Source organism: Lagenorhynchus albirostris, chromosome 3, assembly GCF_949774975.1.
Source record: "Lagenorhynchus albirostris chromosome 3, mLagAlb1.1, whole genome shotgun sequence".
In the NCBI taxonomy this organism is placed as follows: Eukaryota; Metazoa; Chordata; class Mammalia; order Artiodactyla; family Delphinidae; genus Lagenorhynchus; species Lagenorhynchus albirostris.
This window is the reverse complement of record NC_083097.1, coordinates 20,662,877-20,685,329: the sequence shown is the minus strand read 5'-3', so window position 1 is coordinate 20,685,329 and position 22,453 is coordinate 20,662,877. Positions and strand designations below refer to the sequence as shown.

Genomic DNA, 22,453 nt, shown 5'->3' with positions numbered 1-22,453 from the left:
GACGAGTCTGAAAGGTAGCAATATATTGAAGGTCAAACCATACCCAAATGGTGATTGATCTTTCTTCAAACTTGATACCTTGTTTGTGGCTCTAATAGCTACTCAGTGTTTGGTAAAAGCTTACTATTTCTACATTCAAAATAATCTAAATGCATAATATTTTTATACACATATTATTATACTATAGGTATATTTTAACCATCTATAATGGAAACTACAAGAAAATTACTTTTGACTTTACATTTTTACCTTTATTCTTTTTTAAAAAAAAAAGGCTATGCCAGTCAAATGTCAAATAAAAGTGATCTTAAAGTAATTTTGTAGTTTATGAATTTTAGAGTATATATGTATATGAGGTATAACTGAATAGTACTTTCACAAATTATATCATTTGCAAGAGCATTTCAGGTGTGTATGTGTTTACTCTTATAGCTTCATTTTATAATTATTCTATATTTATTATGAATCATTTAGTAATGATATAACAGCTTTTTGACCAAGACATTATATATATAATTAATAGAGATATGGAAAAATGTCTATGCATACTTGGCTTATGTCATTTTTATTGTTGTTTTAATCTTTTATGTATAAAATTCTCTCAGTTAATATTCCTTTAAATTAGAGTTTTGAAAGTTTTTTTTATCTCAGAACCTTTTTATATTCTTAAAGAGAAAAAAATGATCCCAAAGATATGATTTTTAATGTGAGATATATATGTATATATATATATGATTTGTATTGTATTAGTAAATAAACGTGAGAAACTTTTTAAATTTATGATTTAAAAACTGATCTATGAATCAGTTTTAGAATACCAAAAATAAACCCATTACATACTAATGAAACTGCACTCCTTCTCGTGTGGGACTCAAACCCAGCCAAAACTCAGACTGTGACTCGGACAATTGTTCCTCCACAGGCTGGAACTTAACCCATTCGCACCTCAGATTCGGACTTGAACCCATGATCCCTGACTAGAAGGGGACTTGAACCCACTGTCTTTTGATTAAAACTGCTCACCTCATGTCAGGATTTACTGAAGCTCAGGTTCTTTTGTCTGGTTACCGAAAGAATTCAGTGGGAGGGAAAGCAGCAGGCAAAGGGCGAGTTTATTAGCATAGGATACTTGTGAGAGATACAAGCGGGCTGGCAAGGGAGTGCAGCAGCCTGGAGAACAAAGAGGGCTACATTTTTATAATTAAAGAAAAAACGGGGAGGGGAGAAGATCACTTTCTTCCTCATTCTTGGGCAGACATCAAGGCTTACATCATTAGTCTCTCCTTTGGCTCTATATGGTATAATGGGGACTGTCATGGTGCTATTTAAATCATACGTATATTAGCAAAAAGGTGGTAACATACACCAAAATATGGTAATTTATCTCAGATTTTGGTATAATTTCCCCTTTCACCTAGTTTCTTTCCCCTTTCACCTATATTTTTATCTTGTCTACATCAGAAGTGCTACTTTTCCAGGACTATTAACTCTTTGAATTCATGTAACAAGATTCAGACCCCATATGTATTGTCTTGTGTTTTAATTATCAGGACTTGTGACTTGAAGTGTATATGGAGCTTGGATGCACCTGGTCTTCTTCAAGGTAGTGTAGATTGTTGTTACATTACTAGATTCTTTTCTCAAGTGGGCATTAGCTTACAACAGTCTCCCAAACTCTCTTAAAATTCCCTTCTGTCCTTAATCCCCTAGTGGGATTTGTAAACTGACTATTTAATTTATCCTACTCTATCCCTATCACTAACACAATCAACACATTAAAAAAATGATGTTCTCTAAAACAACAGTAAATTACTCAGAGGAATGATATTGTTTTATGTTTTTGCATCTATCTTTAAGTCTGTTTAATAGAAGATAACTTGACTCCTGTATCTGTTTCTGCATTCAATTTGTTACAAAATGTTTTAGTCAAAGGATATAAAGGAAATCCAAAAAAGGATGAAATCCAGGAAAGAATTAGCAATTAATTAGCTTCTGAGATCCTTGTCCATATTCATCCTGATCCAAGCTAAAACAGTATAAGTGAAATATGAAACCATACCAATGAACTTGTCATACTCTACTGAAATCAATGTCTGTGTTGCACTGTAAGTGGACCTTAATACACAAGTATAATTTTGTCCTTTGTTACTTTGGAAAATATTGCTTCAATAGTTATACAAGTCTTCTGAAAGTTGATGTACATTTACTTAATATTACCATTTATTTCATGGAAAATTCTTTCAGAGTTGAGTAGCCATAGCTGACAATTTCTAAAATTCTAATTTTTGCCCCAGAGCATTCATTTTGCTAATAGCAATGATCAGAAAAAGTTGTTTTCCTTAAAGTGAGTGGCTCACTTTGTCTTCTCTGTAAAGTGTTTGCAAAACACCCAGGTCTGAATTACCATGATTTCTGTTCAAGATTTTTTTTTCAGTAAAAATGGTTTCCCTTGAGGAAAAAGAGTATTTAGTTTAGCTCACAGCTCAAATAATTACACATGTAGTTTTTGCTAGAGACAAGAAGCAGATGCCCTTAAAGAGGACTTTCAGAGTTTCTTTGGTGAGGATAATGGCAGACTCCAGGAGAGCTCACACCAAGGAGTACTTCCCAGACATCTGCTGTCAGTGTCCTTGTGCCTGCAGTGAGCCACAGCCACTCCTTGCCTCTGCAGGAGACCCTCCAACACTAGTACCCATGTGGTTGACAGGGTCTTGGTGCTCCAGCCGGGGTCGGGCCTCAGCCTCTTAGGTGGGAGAGCTGAATTCAGGACATTGGTCCACCAGAGACCTCCCGGCCCCACGTAATATCAAATGGTGAAAGCTCTCCTAGATATCTCCATCTCACTGCTAGGACCCAGCTCCACTCAAAGACCAGCAAGCTACAACTAGCAAGAGAGGAACACAACCCCAGCCATTATCAGAGAGGCTGCCTAGAAGCATAATAAGTTCACAGACACTGCAAAACACACCACCAGACATGGTCCTGCCCACCAGAAAGACAAGATGCAGCCTCATCCACAAGAACACAGACACCAGTCCCCTCCACCAGGAAGCCTACACAAGCCACTGAACCAGCCTTACCCACTGGGGACACACACCAAAAACAACAGGAAATACAAACCTGCAGCCTGAGGAAAAAAAAATGCAGTAAATTAAGCAAAATGAGAAGACAAAGAAATACACAGCACATGAAGGAGCAAGAGAAAATCCACCAGACCATATGAAGAGGAAACAGGCAGTCTACCTAAAAAAGAATTCACAGTAATGATAGTAAAGATGATCCAAAATATTGGAAATAGAATGGAGAAAATACAAGAAACACTTAACAAGGACCTAGAACTAAAGAGCAAACAAACAATGATGAACAACACAATAAATGAAATTAAAAATTCTCTAGAAGGAATCAATAGCAGAATAACTGAGGCAGAAGAACAGATAAGTGACCTGGAAGATAAAATATTGGAAATAACTACCCCATAGCAGAATAAAGAAAAAAGAATGAAAAGAACTGAGGACAGTCTCAGAGTCCTTTGGGACAACATTAAATGCACCAACATTCAAATTATAGGGGTCCCAGAAGAAGAAGAGAAAAAGAAAGCGTCTGAGAAAATATTTGAAGAGATTAGAGTTGAAAACTTCCCTAATATGAAAAAGGAAATAGTCAATCAAGTCCAGGAAACACAAAGAGTCCCATACAGGAAAAACCCAAGGAGAAACACACCAACACCTATTGACCAAACTATCAAAAATTAAATACAAAGAAAAAATATTGAAAGCAGCAAGGGAAAAGCAGCAAATAACCTACAAGGGACTCCCCATAAGGTTAAGAGCTGATCTTTCAGGAGAAACTCTGCAAGCCAGAAGGGTGTGGCAGGACATATTTAAAATGATGAAAGGGAAAAAACTACAACAAAGATTACTCTACCTAGCAAGGATCTCATTCAGATTTGACAAAGAAATAAAAACCTTAACAGACAAGCAAAAGTTAAGAGAATTCAGTACCACCAAACCAGCTTTACAACAAATGCTAAAGGAACTTCTGTAGGCAGGAAGAACAAAAGAAGGAAAAGACCTACAAAAACAAACCAAAAACAATTAAGAAAATGGTAATAATATACATATCGATAACTACCTTAAATGTAAATGTATTAAATGCTCCAACCAAAAGACATAGACTGGCTGAATGGATACAAAAATAAGACCTGTATATATGCTGTCTACAAGAGACCCACCTCAGACCTAGGGACACCTACAGACTGATAGAAAAAGATATTCCATGGAAATAGAAATCAAAGAAAGCTGGAGTAGTAATTCTCATGTCATACAAAATAGACTTTAAAATAAAGACTATTACAAGAGACAAAGAAGGACCCTACGTAATGATCCAGGCATCAATCCAAGAAGAAGATATATCAATTGTAAATGTTTATGTGCCCAACATAGGAGCACCTCAATACATAAGGCAAATGCTAACAGCCATAAAAGGGGAAATCGACAGTGACACAATAATAGTAGGGAACTTGAACACCCCACTTTCACCAATGGACAGATCATCCAAAATGAAAATAATTAAGGAAACACAAACTTTAAATGACACATTAAAATGGTGGACTTAATTGATATTTATAGGACATGCCATCCAAAATCAACAGAATGCACTTTCTTCTCAAGGGCTCATGGAACATTCTCCATGATGGATCATACCTTGGGTCACAAATCAAGCCTCGGGAAATTTAAGAAAATTGAAATCATGTCACGTATCATTTCCAACTACAATACTATGAGACTAGGTATCAACTACAGGAAAAAATCTGTAAAAAATACAAACACAGGGGGGCTGAACAATATCCTACTAAATAACCAAGAGATCACTGAAGAGATCAAAGATGAAATTAAAAAAATACCTAGAAACAAATGACAATGAAAACACAATGACCCAAAACCTGTAGGATGCAGCGAAAGCAGTTCAAGAGGGAAGTTTATAGCAATGCAACCCTACCTCAAGAAACAAGAAACAGCTCAAATAAACAACCTAACCTTACACCTAAAGCAATTAGAGAAAGAAAAACAAAAAATCCAAAGTTAGCAGAAGGAAAGAAATCATAAATATCAGATCAGAAATAAATTAAGAAATTAAGGAAATGATAGCAAAGATCAATAAAACTAAAATCTAGTTTTTGAGAAGATAAACAAAATGCATAAACCGTTAGCCAGACTCATCAAGAAAAAAAGGGAGAAGACTCAAATAAATGGAAATTATAATGAAAAAGGAGAAGTAAAGAGTGACACTGCAGAAATACAAAGGATCATAAGAGATTACTACAAGCAACTATATGCCAATAAAATGGACAACTTGAAAGAAATGGACAAATTCTTAGAGAAGCACAACCTTGTAAGACTGAACCAGGAAGAAATCAAAACTAAAAAGAGACCAATTACAAGCACTGAAACGGAAACTGTGATTAAAAATCTTCCTTGTTTGTTACAAAAGCCGAGGACCAGAAGGCTTCAGAGCCAAGTACTATTAAACATTTAGAGGAGAGCTAACACCTATCCTTCTCAAACTCTTCCAAAATATAGCAGAGGGAAGAACACTTCCAAACTCATTCTACATGGCTAACATCACTCTGATAACAAACCAGCCAAAGACGTCAAAAAAAAGAAAACTACAGGCCAATATCACTGATGAACATAGATGCAAAAATCCTCAACAAAATACTTGCAAACAGAATCCAACAGCATTTTAAAGGGATCGTACACCATGATCAAATGGGGTTTATTCCAGGAATGCAAGGATTCTTCAATATACGCAAATCAATCAACATGATACACCTTATTAACAAAGTGAAGGAGAAAAACCATATGATCATCTCAATAGATGCAGAGAAAGCTTTTGACAAAAGTCAACACCCATTTATGATAAAAACCCTGCAGAAAGTAGGCATAGAGGGAACTTACCTCAACATAACAAAGGCCGTATATGACAAATCCACAGCCAGCATTGTTCTCAATGGTGAAGATGTGAAACAATTTCCACTAAGATCAGGAATAAGACAAGCTTGCCCACTCTCACCACTATTATACAAAGTACTTTTGGAAATTTTAGCCACAGCAATCAGAGAAGAAAAATAAATAAAAGGAATACAAATCAGAAGAAGTAAAACTGTCACTGTTTGCAGATGACATGATACTATACATAGAGAATCCTAAAGATGCTACCAGAATACTACTAGCGCTAATCAATGAATTTGGTAAAGTAGCAGGATACAAAATTAAGGCACAGAAATCTCCTGCATTCCTATACACTAATGATGAAAGATCTGAAAGAGAAATTAAGGAAACACTTCCATTTACCACTGCAACAAAAAGAATAAAATACCTAGGAATAAACCCACCAAGGGAGACAAAGACCTGTATGCATAAAACTATAAGACACTGATGAAAGAAATTAAAGATGATACAAACAGATCGAGAGATATACCATGTTCTTGGATTGGAAGAATCAATATTGTGAAAATGACTATACTACCCAAGGCAATCTACAGATTCAGTCCAATCTCTATCAAACTACCAATGGCATTTTTCACAGAACTAGAACAAAAAATTTCACAATTTGTATGGAAACACAAAAGACCCTGACTAGCCAAAGCGATCTTGAGAAAGAAAAATAGAACTGGAGGAATCAGTCTCCCTGACTTCAGACTATACTATACAGTAATCAAGACAGCATGGTACTGGCACAAAAACTGAAAAATAGATCAATGGAACAGGATAGAAACTCAGAGATAGAGCCATGCACATATGGTCACCTTATCTTTGACAAAGGAGGGAAGAATTTACAATGGAGAAAAGATAGACTCTTCAGTAAGTGGTGCTGGGAAAACTGGACAGCTACATGTAAAAGAATGAAATTAGAACACTTCCTAGCACCATACACAAAAATAAACTCAAAATGGATTAAAGACCTAAATGGAAGGCCAGACACTATCAAACTCTTAGAGGAAAACATAGGCATAGACATAAATCACAGCAAGATCCTTTTTGACCCACCTCCTAGAGAAATGGAAATAAAAACAAAAATAAACAAATGGGACCTAATGAAACTTAAAAGCTTTTGCACAGCAAAGGAAACCATAAACAAGGCAAAAAGACAACCCTCAGAATGGGAGAAAATATTTACAAATGAAGCAACTGACAAAGGATTAATCTCCAAAATATACAAGCAGGTCATGCAGCTCTATATCATAAAAACAAACAACCCAATCCAAAAATGGACAGAAGACCTAAATAGACATATCTCCAAAGAAGTTATACAGATGGCCAACAAACACATGAAAGGATGCTCAACATCACTAATCATTAGAGAAATGTAAATCAAAACTACAGTGAGGGGACTTCCCTGGTGGCACAGTGGTAGAGAGTCTGCCTGCTGATGCAGGGGACACAGGTTCGTGCCCCGCTCCAGTAGGATCCCACATGCCGCAGAGCAGCTGGGCCCATGAGCCATGGCCGCTGAGCCTGTATGTCTGGAGACTGTGCTCCACAATGGGAGAGGCCACAACAGTGAGTGGCCCACGTACCACACACACACACACACACAAAAAAAAAAATCTACAATGAGGTATCACCACACACCAGTCAGGATGGCCATCATCAAAAAATCTACAAACAATAAATGCTGGCGAGTGTGTGGAGAAAAGGGAACCCTCTTGCACTGTTGATGGGAATGTAAATTGATACAGCCACTATGGAGAGTAGTATGGAGGTTCCTCAATAAACTAAAAATAGAACTACCATAAGACCCAGCAATCCCACTCCTGGGCATATACCCTGAGAAAACCATAATTCGAAAACAGTCATATACCACATTGTTCATTGCAGCTCTATTTACAATAGCCAGGGCATGGAAGCAACCTAAGTGTCCATCGACAGATGAATGGATAAAGAAGATGTGACACATATACACAATGGAATATTACCTAGCCATAAAAAGAAACAAAATTGAGTTATTTGTAGTGAGATGGATGGAACTAGAGACTGTCATACAGAGTGAAGTAAGTCAGAAAGAGAAAAACAAATACTGTATGCTAACATGTATATATGGAATCTCAAGAAAAAAGAAAAGTTCTGAAGAACCTAGGAGCAGGATAGGAATAAAGGTGCAGACGTAGAGAATGGACTTGAGGACACGGGGAGGGGGAAGTGTAAGCTGGGACGAACTGAGAGAGTGGCATGGACATATATCCACTACCAAATGTAAAATAGCTAGCTAGTGGGAAGCAGCGACATAGCACAGGAAGATAAGTTCTGGGTGCTTTTTGTCCACCTACAGGGGTGGGGTAGTATTGTGGGAGGGAGACACAAGATGGAGGAGATATAGGGATATATGTATACATATAGCTGATTCACTTTGTTATACAGCAGAAAGTAACACACCACTGTAAAGCAATTATACTCCAATAAAGACATTAAAAAAATAAGAGGACTTTCATTCATTGTAGCATTATTCATGATAGACAAGATATGAAAAGCCAGATATTCATCAATAGACAAATGGATAAAGAAAATGTGGTATGCACATACAATAGAATATCATTCTGCCTTAAAAACAAAAAAAAATCCTGGCTCTACCTGTAAAGCATTATGCTAAATGAATTGTCAGTCACAGAAGGACAAATACTGCGTTATTCCACTTACATGAGTTATCTAAAATAGTCAAACTTGTAGAAGCAGAAAATAAATGATGGTTGCCAAGGCATGGGGAAGGGAAAATAAGAGTTACTGTCCAGTGGGTATAAAGTTACAGTTATACAAGATGGATAAGTTCTAGACATCTGGGGTACAACATAGTGCCTGCAATTAACAAATGGTGGAGTAGCTTGATCAAACACTTAAAAATTTGTTAAGAGGGTAGATTTCATGTTAAGTATTCTTAACATACACACGGAACATGAGGAAACTTTTGGAGGTGATGTGCATGTTTATTTCCTTAATCTTTGTGATACACACATACACGGTGTATGAATGTAATCAAATTCATCAAATTGTAGACATTAAATTTGTGCTGTTTTTTGTACATCATTTATACCTCAATATAGCTATATTAGCAATTTGGAAAGATGTGTACTCAGGGTCAAGATATAAGTTCAAAATTGTAAGATGCTTCAGGGACATTTCCATGTATCTTTTGTAAAGGTATAACAATATTTGACTTTTAAAGCACAAATCATGTCTATGTTTAATAGAGAGGACTCTGATTTTATCTTTCTTCAGCAACTTTATACATAGATGCTACAAATGTGAGTTGAGAAACCAAGTCGTCTAATCTCCCTTTCTAAGCCAAACATCTATTCTTAACTGCAAGAAAATATACATCCTAACTAAAATTCTAAAAAATAAGCTTCAGATACCTAAAAGCTTCCTCAATTTTAAAAAAATATTGCAAGGCAAGAAAACTATGTATTGTTTGTATTTCCACATAAATGCAGAAAAATTGGGGGTTTCCAAATAATGATGAATTATTGGAAAATAATATTACAGAGATCATGCTAATTATAATTGCACATAGCTAGTAAGAGTATGGTATGAACTCTGAAAAAAAATTGAATTAATCTCTGAAAAAAATATATATATATATTTCTACCTACATATCATCTATCTATGCACTGTCTGTTTCAGAATATTCTAGGAAACATAAGAATATACTGTACACAATTCCATTCACATCCATTAGTCATGAGAGCAATTACCCCATCAAAGTCATGTAGCATTTAGATAGCTCCACTCTACAATTATGAGAGAATATTGGTGAAAACAAAAAATAATGTTTTAGTGTTATTTTAGAAATACATTTGACCTGAGGTCTCTCTGAAAGAATTCTGCATCAGACTTGTGAACCACTAATTTATGGAAAGATTTCCATTCCCAGAACGTTTATATTTATTTTAATTTCTAGGAAATGGTTCACTTTGCCAGCTTCCTTTTCCCTTCTCTGATATGTATATGTGTGAATTGAATATAAGTAAAGAAAAAGATAAACATGTTGAACTCTTTCATACCAAGGAAGTATGCAAGCATAACATATTTTCTAACTCAGGCACAAAATCACTGAGACTCTGGTTTTATATTTTTACTGATAATAAAATTACACTTTGAGTATTTCAAATATGATTATTTTCTTCTAAGTTTTCAATTCACTTTTCAAATTACTTTTAAGTATTTATTGTTTCTTTTCTGAAATTAGAGTATAAATTGTGTGTTCCATTCATTGTAAAAAAATTGAAAAATAGAGTGTAAAGAATATTAAAATTATCTGAAGACTTGGTATACTCAATGAATCACACAGTTTTATGAATTCCCTTACCATTACAATAATATTATTTATTATTTATAGAACATACAAGAATAACCTCCATTTTAAAGTACTGTTATACTCTAGGGGTGTGTGTGTGTGTGTTTGTGTTTGTGTAGGTTTGTGTGTGTATGAATGTCTGAGTATGTGGATATTCTCTTACATTTGTATTCAACAAAATGCTCTACAACTAGGTTTTCTATTATTTTCATTGATCTAATAGGTTTATTTTTTTGTTCTAGTACATCATTGCTTTACCTTTTATAAAGAAATAACGTATTTAAACATAAGATAGTAAAACTAGCCTGCATTTTTTCAAATATGTTTGACATCTACTATTTCTTTTGGATTTGTATTATTGAAATTTTGGAGTAACTTTATGTAATTGAAAAACAGGCTTATGGTGATAGAGTACATTTAAATAGAAATCTTACTCAGAATCATTTATAGTATTAATTTAGACAAGTATTCAATCATATTGTGTATTATATTTTGATCAGTATTGAATATTTATAATGGAATGAACTTCTAGGAAACTTTTAGGAAATAACGTGTCATTTGGGTTATTTGGTGAAATGGAATATTCATTCTATTTTAGTTTCTATCTTGTTTTAAACACATATAATTTCTATCCTATTATCGTTGATATATATGAGAGTTACTGACTTCTATAATTTTATGTTGTAGCAGAGTAGTGTGTCCAACTCTTATTGTATATGTTCTAATGATACGTTAGCTTCCTATAATCTTTCCAAGTAGAAAGTCACATCCTCTCTTAATTAGAGCAACTAGCCAAAATCTATCAGTCTTTTCCATTGTTCTTCCTCTTCTTGCAGGACATCATTAAATAACTGTGGTGGGCATTCCCGTCTTATTTTCAATTTTTTAGTAAACTGCTGCTAGTGATTTACCATTAAGTATGTTACTGCTTAATAGGTTGATTTAATCATCATGTTCAAGATTCTCTTTTATCTCAAATGATGGTATTTTCTTTTCTAAAATAACCCATTCCTTTATGTTTGAATATCTTTTCAGAAGTTCCCTGGTGATATGTATCATACAATTAATTTTCAGATAGAGTGAGATTAGCCATAGTGTTGTATTTCCCAAAGGACAGCGTGTGAAGCCTGAACTTGGCTTAGATTTAACTTCTAGTATTACAGTGGGATCCTTTATTAAACTATAATTGTTGGGCAGGTTTAGATGCAGCCAATTAAGTTTGTACTTTTTAGCATTGTCCAGACATGCACTATTAAGGTACTACTAAAATCACTATACTACTGCTTCATTTTCTAATTCTCTGAGTTGATAAAATACATGAGAAAATGCAATCCTTTGATACCCTGCTCCTAGGAATCTTCCTCTTTGTGCTGCTACCTCTTAATTTAATTAATATTTCTATAAATCTCACCATTCCCTACCTCTGCTTTGCATTATTTTCCTTGGAAATTGCCATTTCTGAATAGGTTAATTTAAAATGATTTCAGTCACTATTCATTGTTTACTATTATTCAATAACTTTCAGGGGAGAAATAGCATCTGAGTGATTGAAAATCAACTTACATTGCAAAAAGATGGCCACTTAAATGTCTGGTTAGTATAATTTTATTCTTTTTGGTTAGAAGACTGAATGGTGAGGTGTAAATCATGACTCTTTCCCTTGTTTCAGTTAAATTCAATGTGTTCAAATTTGCGTGCCATGAAATAAAATACGGATAGTTTAATGTTTTCCTCTAGCCATTTCTATAGTAGATTGTTTACAAAAATGACTTTAATTATCCTACTCTCTGTAATCATGTCCTTGCAAATTGATTTTGCAATGCTTTTCATCGAGAAAAGGAGTCTCCTCCACTTTTTGAATCTAAGTTGACCTTATGATTTATTTTAGTTAGTATATTACAAAGTTTCAGGTTTCTAGTTCTAAGCCGTAGCCTTCAATATCTGAGTGCTTCAAGTCTCCCTTTTGGGTCTCTTCCTCTACTGTGGAACAAATGCTGGAGGAGAGCTCAGATTTCCAGACATCCGTTCTAGATCAGCAGTCAACAGAGCTGCCTACAGGTAGCCACAGACACATGAGGGATCAGAGCTGAAATCAGAAAAATCTACTCAATCTATCATTGTAATAATGAGTCTGACTCTGTTTGATATTTGGCTGCTGACAACTTTGGGGCCTTATCTCTTCCTCTTTCCCTTCTGTCTCAAATCTCAGAAAGCTGATAAGAATATCTGTGTACTCCCTCTTGTGGTGCTCACAGAATTTAAAACCATATAAGCCCTTTGCTGCACACAAGAAACACACCCTGGTGCCACTCCCTAACCACTGTGAAAACCCAAGCCAGTCTCCTTTCCATGCACTCTCCAGCCATTTTTAGGCCAGCTTGGAAACCTTTCCTGCCCTGCTCTTACCAAAATATCTCATTATATAAGTAATAAACTTTTTTATGTCCTCTTTTTCTGTGTGTGCGATCATCTGTCTTGACATTTGGGGGTGGGAGGAGCTGGCATATCCTGTTTCTGGAGAATGTCTAAAACAGCCATAGACTTATGAGTCATATAATTAGTATTGTTTTAAGCCATTGAAGTTTACAGGTGTCATTATGATTATATTTAAGAAAGATTATATTTAGAAGCATATAGCATATTTTTGGTTTTGTTTTCAGAGTTGTGGTATATTTCTGTACATGAGCATGGATTATCTTTAAGAGTGTCTTATAAGCATTTTAAAATAACAATGAAGGACACTTCATGAATGACAATCAACCCAATGTCACTTTTAGTGAGAAATCTAAAATGAAAAACTAAAGCGCTCTATTATTTATCTCTTGTTACAATAGATATTTATTACTTCACAATTTTCTATGAATCAGAAGTCAGGCATTGGTTTATCTGGGTCTTTTGCTTAGGACCTCACAAGACTTCAATAAACATGTAGGATAAGGTTGAAGTCTCATTTGAATTCTGACTAGGGATGGATCCACTTTCAAACTCACTCAAATTTTTAGCAGAATTCAGTTCTTTGCATCTTTAGAATTGAGGACTCAATCATCTTTCTGTCTGTCAGGCAGTGACTTCCCTCAGTGACTAGAGGCCTCTCACAGTTACTTGCCAAGAGGGTTTCCAAAAATGGCTTCTTGCTTGTTCAAACTCAGCAAGGAAGAGAGAAAGAAACTCCATCAAGATGGGTTCTCCAATTTTATGAAATGCAATCATTTAGTAGCAAAAACATAATCATATATATCCTGACATGATTCTCATTTTCTGTTGATTAGAAGCAAGTCACATGTTCTGCCGACATTCGAAAGAGATCACGTAAAGGCATGAATATCAGAAAATAGGGATCATGAGGGTCATCCTGAGAGTCTGGTTGCAAAAGGACAAATTTTCTGCAAATCCATTTGTTCACTTAAGCTAATATATTATTTCTAGCACAAAGGGAATTATTGAAACTTGATTAGATAATAGTTTTTTCAAATTATGTAATGGCTAGAATTATTTATTTTATTTTTTGTTTGTTTGTTTGATTATAGTACCATGGAAACTTCGATTATGATTAAAGTTTTGGATAATGCTTACCTGATTTCAATTTCAGCTTTGAAACATGACCTCTTTTAACCATAAAAATTTATTTACTAATTCTAAATGTCTGTTTCTTTGGCTGAAAAATAGTGCTAACAATGATGCCTGCTTCATAGCATACCATGAAGCTATCTTAGCTTTATTTTCAAAACAAAGCAAATTTGCAAAATATGTTTATTACTATTTTTATATTACTCTTTTGGCATTTAACTCTGTTTTGGCCATAATATTATGAAATCATATATGAAAGTGAATTTGGAAGCAGCAATTGTTAGGAATAGTGACTCTGGAAACATACCTAGAAGCATGCAGATAAGATCACAGCCTGTGCTTTGTTATATATATATATATATATATGTATATATATATATATAAAACCAATGTTAATGTGATACTGAATAAGTAAGCTTTATAATACAGTATGCAAATTTATTAATAGATAATACAATAAAATGATATTTAGGAAATCCACATTTTTACATTTGTACTAGTTCTAAGTGGAATAACTAATTAGGCTCTTTTCTTGTTCCTTTGAAGAAAATACCTTTAATCTAAACTCATTTGGTAAATAAAAATATCTGGTCTGAAGACCTGTAATTAATATTATATAACTTGCGTGTATTAAAGATCCAGTTTTTATTTATTACTCTTGATACAAGCTGTTTCTAAGTTTATTTAATGTGTTTATGCTTTCTTATGACTTTTAATTTGAATAAAATAGAACCATATGTTTTATTTTTATATTACTTTATATAACTAATAATGTTCTGGAAAATGTGCCTCTAATATATTAAATCAATATTTAGAGTGATTCAAATTAGATGACTGAAACATTTAACTATAATATTGAAAAATACAGTACATAGAATTTCTAAGTATTGTGAAAAATTTGATAATTTTATGGTGAAAAGGAGAAATAAAGTCAGTCAGATATTAAGAAATAATAAGACAGAATTAGAAAGTTCTCTAAGACTAAAGAAAATAAAACCTTATGACTGCAGTAAAGGCATTTTCAGGAAATAACTGAAGGGAATATAAACATACATTACAGAACTAGAACTAGATACTTGAGATGGAAAAATGTGAAAAATAAAAAATCTATTTGTTTTGAATTTGATAAGCACCACTTACCACACCTTCCTCTTCTTACCGTTTATGCTATATGATGGTTAATTTTATGTGCCAGCTTGACTAAGCTATAGCACCCAGTGATTTAATTAAACACTAAGTGTTGCTGTGAAGGCATTTTGCAGATGGGATTAACATCTACATCTACAAGTTGACTTTAAGCAAAGTAGATTACCTTTGATAATGTGAGTGAACCTCACCCAACCACATGAAAGCCTTAAGAGCAAAAACTGAGTTTTCCCCAAGAAATTCTTACTCATGACTATAATGTCAGCTCCTGCCAAGTTTCCAGCCTGCCAAGCTACCTAATTTTAGACTCAGGACTCCAACATCAATCCCTGCCTGAGTTTTGAGATTGCTGGCCTGATTTATGAATTTTGTACTTACCAGCCCTAACAATCACATAAGCCAATCCTTAAAAAAAGAAAAAAAAAATCTCTTAATACATGCACATATAAATACATATATGTGTATATATGTGTGCATAGATCTAGACATAGATTGACAGATATAGATATAGATATAGATACATATATAGATATATCATATTGGTTCTCTGGAGCACCCTGCTTAATACTGGCATCAATTCTAAACCAACTACTCAGTTTTTCCAAAAAAATTCCAGACCTTTTTTATCTCCACTGACTTTTAGTTTTTATTACTACTTCTTGTTTGAGGTCCCACTCTGTCTTTATAATTATTTATTTTCACTTGCTAATATGGATTGCCACCCCACTGTAATTTGGTGCTTTTTAGAAAACCTAGATTTCAGAGCCCCACCTTTGGGCTAGAATCCATGGGAGAATCCTAAAGTCAAAACTTCCCAACTCTCTGATCATTCCTCAAATCAGAATATTCTAGTACTGCCCCCAAGCCAGTTTCTTTTGATCTATCCCATATTTATTTGATATCACCCTATATGCATCCTTCATAACATTTCCCAGAATTTGTAATTGTGAGTAATTGCATATTTTTAAAGTTTAATATTTTACTCCACTAACCAGGCAATAATATCCATGAGCTAAAGATTCTTTTTTTTTTTTTTATAACTGTGTGCCCTGTTCCTGTAGGGTTTGGACATTAAGTTGATGAAAGTATTTTTACTGAAAGAGCAACAAGAATGTGTTTCATTGATAGAGAAATGTTGTGAATTTTCCTTTCCCCTTCAGTAGAATCTTCATTGATTAAAAACACTGCTGTACTGAAATGTTACATTTCCTGGGTGATTGAAAAGATGTAGGAAAGGGCAAATGTATTTAAAAAAAAAAAAGTGGTTTTGTTTTGCTTGCCTTAGCCAAGTCTCAGCAGCAGGTGTAGTTTGTTTGCATGATCCTTAATTAACATGACACCAGCTCTTGGGAGAAGGTCTTCCCCACACCAAAGAGAAGAATAGCTCAAAAATATCAGCAAGGGAAACAGGAGGTGTTTACCCAGTGTTAGTTAGTGGTATGCATATGTGACTGTAACTCCATTGGGCTCTCTGAGGCTGGTTGGATCTTGGTCAGCACCCTATCTTTGTCTCTAATCTTCATTCCTTATCACCATGTGAAACCCTATTGCTTGCAGCTCCTTGGCCCAAACTAATGTCATGATTCATGTCTTTCTCTTCACAACTCCCAGTCCACAAATTCATCATCTTATCTCCAATGGGGCTGAAGGATTAGCTGATGACATTATTTTCTTTCAGAAAGAATATGTGTCAGTTTTTTAATCACATGACATTTTATTTTTGATTTTCAAGAGTCTGTTTTTCGATAATCAAGTTATTAGTATTTAAGGCTTTTACCTCTGCGTTCTCAGTAAGTCAACCATAATACACCTAGAGGCAATGTGAGTAGAACGGTATTTATATGAATGTTCAAAAAGAGTAACATAAACATGAACATTTCAGGATACAGTCCAGTTACAAATGGATGAATGAATACATGATTGGCTGGGTGGGTGGGATGACTGAGAAGATGATAATGAAACACAAGTGTCACACAAACACAGCATATGTTCAAAATACAATTTGATACTGAATAATCAATAGGCAATATGGAAATCAAAGTTTGTTTTTCTTATGTTGATAGTATTAAAACATTTTAACTCTCTGATGGATATTTGTTGAGAGTTTTAGGGAAATCATGTTTTTCATCCATTTCTCTACTGTTCTGCGATTTATTCAGATTTTGAAGTTTATCCATCTATTTCTGTTTACACTCTAAGAAAGATATTTCACTTGATTAAATAACTTGCTCAATGTTTTACAAAAAATAGGAGACAAATTTGGTCTGGGGGCACAGGGCCTTGACTCTGTTCTTTTCTTTCCATTGTTCCAGGCTGTCACATTTATATATTTCTGAAGTAAAATTAACTAATCAGAAATAGTGGAAACTGTCAGTACTTTGGTTTTGAATCAAAGGCATAAATAGAGATACGGTCTGACACAATTTAAAATATTTTATCGTTTTATTTTTGATTCATTTCATAATACCTTCCCTAATGATATTTTGAATAACCTAAAATTTATCAAAATAATTATATTCCTAACCTATTTTACTGGATTATGTGACCAAACAGATTTGCAATATCTTTATTTATTACAGTTACAATTAAACAGCTTTCATTTATGAATGCATAAAAGTATACTTTCTTTAGTTATAAAGTACATGATTTCACAATTTACTGTAACCATTTGATATTTTTATAACAGAATTGGTGAGTAATGAAACACTTTAATAATTATAGAATTTACAATGGTTAAACTGCACAATATACTTGCTACTATTTTGAAAAGACATAAGAATAATTTGCATAATTTACACTCATATGATTCACTTCTAAGTGTAGTGTGATGCACAGTACTAAGCTGATTAATCTTTCCTTGGTTTACTATCCAGAATGTGGTCAGAGTTTTAGTGAATTAATTTGACCACCATTATGTGTAATGGGCTGAAGTTACATTAATCTACTAAGTGATATACCCATCAAAGCTTATGAAGAACTAATTCATCTGAATAAGAACTAACAATATTGATTATATTTTCAACACAAGGAAAGAACACTATGCATGGTTTTGTAACTTAAAATTAAACTTTAGTCTATGTAAAAAGATACATATTTATTTTTTCAAAACACTAGTTAATTTTTCATAGGGTGATGGTAGTTGAAGATGTGGTGGGTAGCATTTGTTAGGGAGAGTACATAATTATATTAACCCAAGTGTAACAAATGTCTAAAATGTACTATTATTAATTTTAATGCATAATAAAATATAAATTACAACTCCATGAAGAGAATTAAAATGGAAGATTATAAAAGATCATTATAGATTCAATTTGGTAACTCTTTCATATTCATTAATAATCCCCCAAGTGAGAAATCATCAGCACTGGGAATGTACCCTTAGCCAGAAAATCAGTTAAATTTTCTACCTTAGTTCTTAACTTTCTTTAATGTAAGTACATACAAACACACACACGTACACATCCTATGCACATGCACACCATACATACACAAACACCCCATATAATTTACTTAACATGAATAATGTTTTAAAAGAATATATAAATTAAATATAAAATTATTTCTGATTCTCCTACTAGAATCAGTATGCATTTTTTAATTCAATGGTTATTTATTTTTAGAACTTTTAAATTTTTAGAACTTTTAAATGTATGACGTGTTATGGACTGAATGTTGTATCCCCTCAAAAATTTTCTGTTGAAATTCTAATCTCTAATGTGATGATGTTAGAAGATGGAGCCTTTGGGAAATGATTGTCTTGAGGGTAGAATCCTCATGAATGGGATTAATGACTTTATGTCCTTTCTGCCATATGAGGACACAGCAAGAAAACAGTTGTCTACGAACCAGGAAGGGGGCCCTCACCAGACATCAAGTCAGCAGGTGCCTTATTCCTGCCCTTCTCAACCTCCAGAACTATATGAAATAAATGTTCTTTAAGTCACACAGTCTATGGCGGTTTATTATAGAAACATGAATGGACTAAAATAGCATATATTTGAAAAATATGATCAGTGAGAAATGTATGGTTTAAGTTTGAATGAGTTTGATTATTATGAAAAGATATTTGTTATAATGCCACTTGAATGCAGAGTATACAGTTTTGATACAATTGTTTAGAGTCAAATATTAAGGCATCAAACATTGAGGTATGTCCCTCAATTTATGCCAAAACAAATTCAGTTTTAAAACACTAATATTGAAAAAATCTGAAGACATATTAAAACATAAAATCCTAGGAAAGAATGAAGCTTGACAGATTTACTGCAGAGAAATTGAAAGGCTCTATGTCACAAAGACCATGCATAAAGCTAAAAGCAAATAATAAAATCAGGAAGATACTTGATTGTTTATATTTTCACATAATCTTTATTAAATTATAAAAAAGTAAATATGACTTTGGAATTGAATAACAGTCTCCATACACTTCAAATATGATAATTTGCCAGCTTCCTCTTACTTTCTCACCAAGAAAATCTACTTTCAGGGCCTGAGATTTATTTTCCTTCCTCCTCTCTCTCTTTTTCTCTCTCCTTCACTCTTCACAGACATATATATATTTTTTACAAATATATAATTATATGTATAAAGTATTACCCTTCCAACTTGTTTCTTTGTCCCACTGGGAAAAAATATCTTAGACATTTATTTGTGTCCACAGATACGGATAAAAACTACTATTTATGGCTGCATAATTCTCCATATATCCTAACATATGTGGAACAAATTATTATGTATGGCTGTATAGTCATCCATTCACTGTAATTTAGTCAAATTTTGCCCTGTTGATGGACATCCACATTTTTTCTAGGTTGAATGTAATTTTATGACTTCTGAGCTCTGTGAGGCCCATCCTAGAATTGTCCGGTTTCCTGAAAGGAGAGCTCCTTTTGTAAAGGGTCTATGGCTCATTTGCATACTGAAGCTTTGGCCCGGGGTTCTGTGACACTGTTGGCTTTGTCCTGCTTCTGCCACATCTCTGCCTCAGATCCCCAGACCATGCGACAGCTCTGCCTCCCGAAGCAGAGTTATCTTCCTCAACTTCAGCCCATCATTCCCTAATTCATTTCTTGTTTTTGTGCTATACAACTTCTGCGACTTTTGCTATGTTCTTTGTATTGTAGAATACCTGTATTGTGCTGACCGTTAACATGCTCTACTTTCCCTGACTCTTTGAAATTCTGATCCCTCATTACCAGTAAAATAAACTACAGTAAGAACTGAACGCAAAGACTGCAGGATTATTTTTTCCATCATGAAACTCTCTACTACCATCACCAACTCCCCCTGCTGTATACATAAAAAGACAGAGTTATGCGATGCACACACACAAGACCTACATGCACAGAATATCTATAACAAGCTAAGGAGAAATGATCTAGTAGGAATGGGGCAGAGGGAGGATAGGAAACCTATAATAAAGCTATATATGCAGAAGAACACTGTAGTAACTCAGAATATATAGTACAAAGTAATTAGCAAGCAGCAACATTCTCCAAAGATACTTTATTCACAGATTTGAAAGACTGGAAAAATGAATTAGTTGTCTATATCAGAAGTAATTACATGGGTGAGCCCTCCCACCTCTGTTGTGCTGGGGAAGATGTAGCAGCCTCTTCTCCAAGCCACCCCTTTGCCTCCCAACTTCCCTGGGGCTCTCGGCCGCCCGACCAGGGGCCCCAGGGCCGCGGGCTCAGCCGAAGACCACGGGCTCTGTGTCAAGCCAGCAGTTTGGGGGTTTGCTGCACCAACGCACCTGAGGAGGCGCCGGAGGAGCCGCAGCTGCTGCACGGTGCCCACACCTCTAAGTGGTTCACTGTGTGCATGGGGTTCGGCTTCCTGTCCATGACCTCCCGTGCTGGGGGTTGCGCTCAACACCCCGCCCCCTGGCCCGTGGATGACTTTGTGCACCAGAGTAAGCTGCACATGGAGGGCTTCCGGAGCCTAAAGGAGAGTGAGGCCGTGGAATTCACCTTTAAGAGGTGTGACAAGGGCCTGGAATCTCTCCGAATCACTGGCCCTGGTCGGGTATTCTGTATTGGGAGCGAGAGGCGGCCCAAAGGGAAGAGCATACAGTAAAGGAGATCAAAGGGAGACAGGTGCTAAAACTGTGGAGGTCTAGACCATCATGCCAAGGGATGCAGACAGCCACCCCATCCCAAGAAGTGCCACTTCTGCTAGAGCATCAACCATATGGTGGCCTCGTGGCCACTGAAGGTCCAGCTGGCTCCCAGCTCACAGGGAAAGCCAGCCTGCTTTCGGGAGGAGGAAGAAGAGATCCATAGCCCTGCCATGCTCCCAGAGGCACAGAGTTGAGCCACAGTGGGTGGGGGCTATCCTTTTGTGATCAGGAAGTTCTGAGGAGCAGGCATCAATCAGCAGAGTGGAGACATGGGGACAGCGTGGGCAGGGGGCAGGTGGCACTGCCATATATCTCAGGCCGGGGGCCAAAACATCCTCCTCTTCCCTCCTGGTGGGGGAGGGGGGAGGCAAAGGAACTCCAATCATGCTCTATCCAAATGCACGAGGGCTCTGGGCGGGTAACCCTACCTACATGCTTTATCTGAGTCTCCACCCGCAGAATCTTCAGCTTTTGAAAGTGGCCTGGATAGGGAGGTTGTTTTACTCTTAAAGAAGGATTTGGAAGAATATTTCCCAGCCAGAGTGAAAAGATTAAGCATGAGACCAGATTGATGAGCCCAACCCACAAGCCATTACATTCTGTGGGAGGGAATATCTCAGGCGTAAGGCAGGGTTTTCCACCTGTTGTCTCCTCATAACCCCCTCTTGGGATAAAGTGCTGAGAACTGTCCCAAGCAGTGGGTTGTAATGATAGGCAAAAGGGGTGGTTATGGGAACAACTGTAGACCTGCTGCTTCTAAGCTCGTTCCCACCCCATTCTGGGCCAATACAATTTTATTTATTTGCTTCCTTGGATGACTATACCTTGGGTCCCACTTTCTCTAAGATGCCAACTGCACTAGCTGTGTGCGAATGACATATCTTGTGCACTTTAACTTTTTTTCCGTAATGTAAGTATTCTGGCTTTGTATTTTTGTGTATTTTAATCTAAGGTCCTCATTCCTGCTCTGTGTTCTCAGGTACGTGAGCAATCTCAGGGATAAGTCGGCAGCAGCTCCGGGTCTGCACAGCAGGAATACCTTTTGTTTCTATGTCACCGGAGAGAACAACTATTTGGAGCATAGAGCCTAATTGAGCTACCTCATTTTTGCCAATTAGAGCTGGCTTTTCTGCCATAGTGTTCTCTTGAAACTCTACCATCTTCAATGTTTCATGGGAGACTAGATTTAGCTGGGTTGCCCCATGACTTGGTTTCCTTCTACTGAAAGATTGGAAATTGGTCTGATCAGGAAAAGGTGGTGCAGAGAGG

General features: G+C 35.5%; 1 pseudogene; it reads left to right on the top strand.

Moving 5' to 3' along the window:
• The window catches only part of LOC132518273 (protein lin-28 homolog A-like), a 33,561-nt pseudogene extending 12,183 nt beyond the window's left edge, over positions 1 to 21,378 (top strand).
• Positions 21,379 to 22,453: the final 1,075 nt, after the last annotated feature.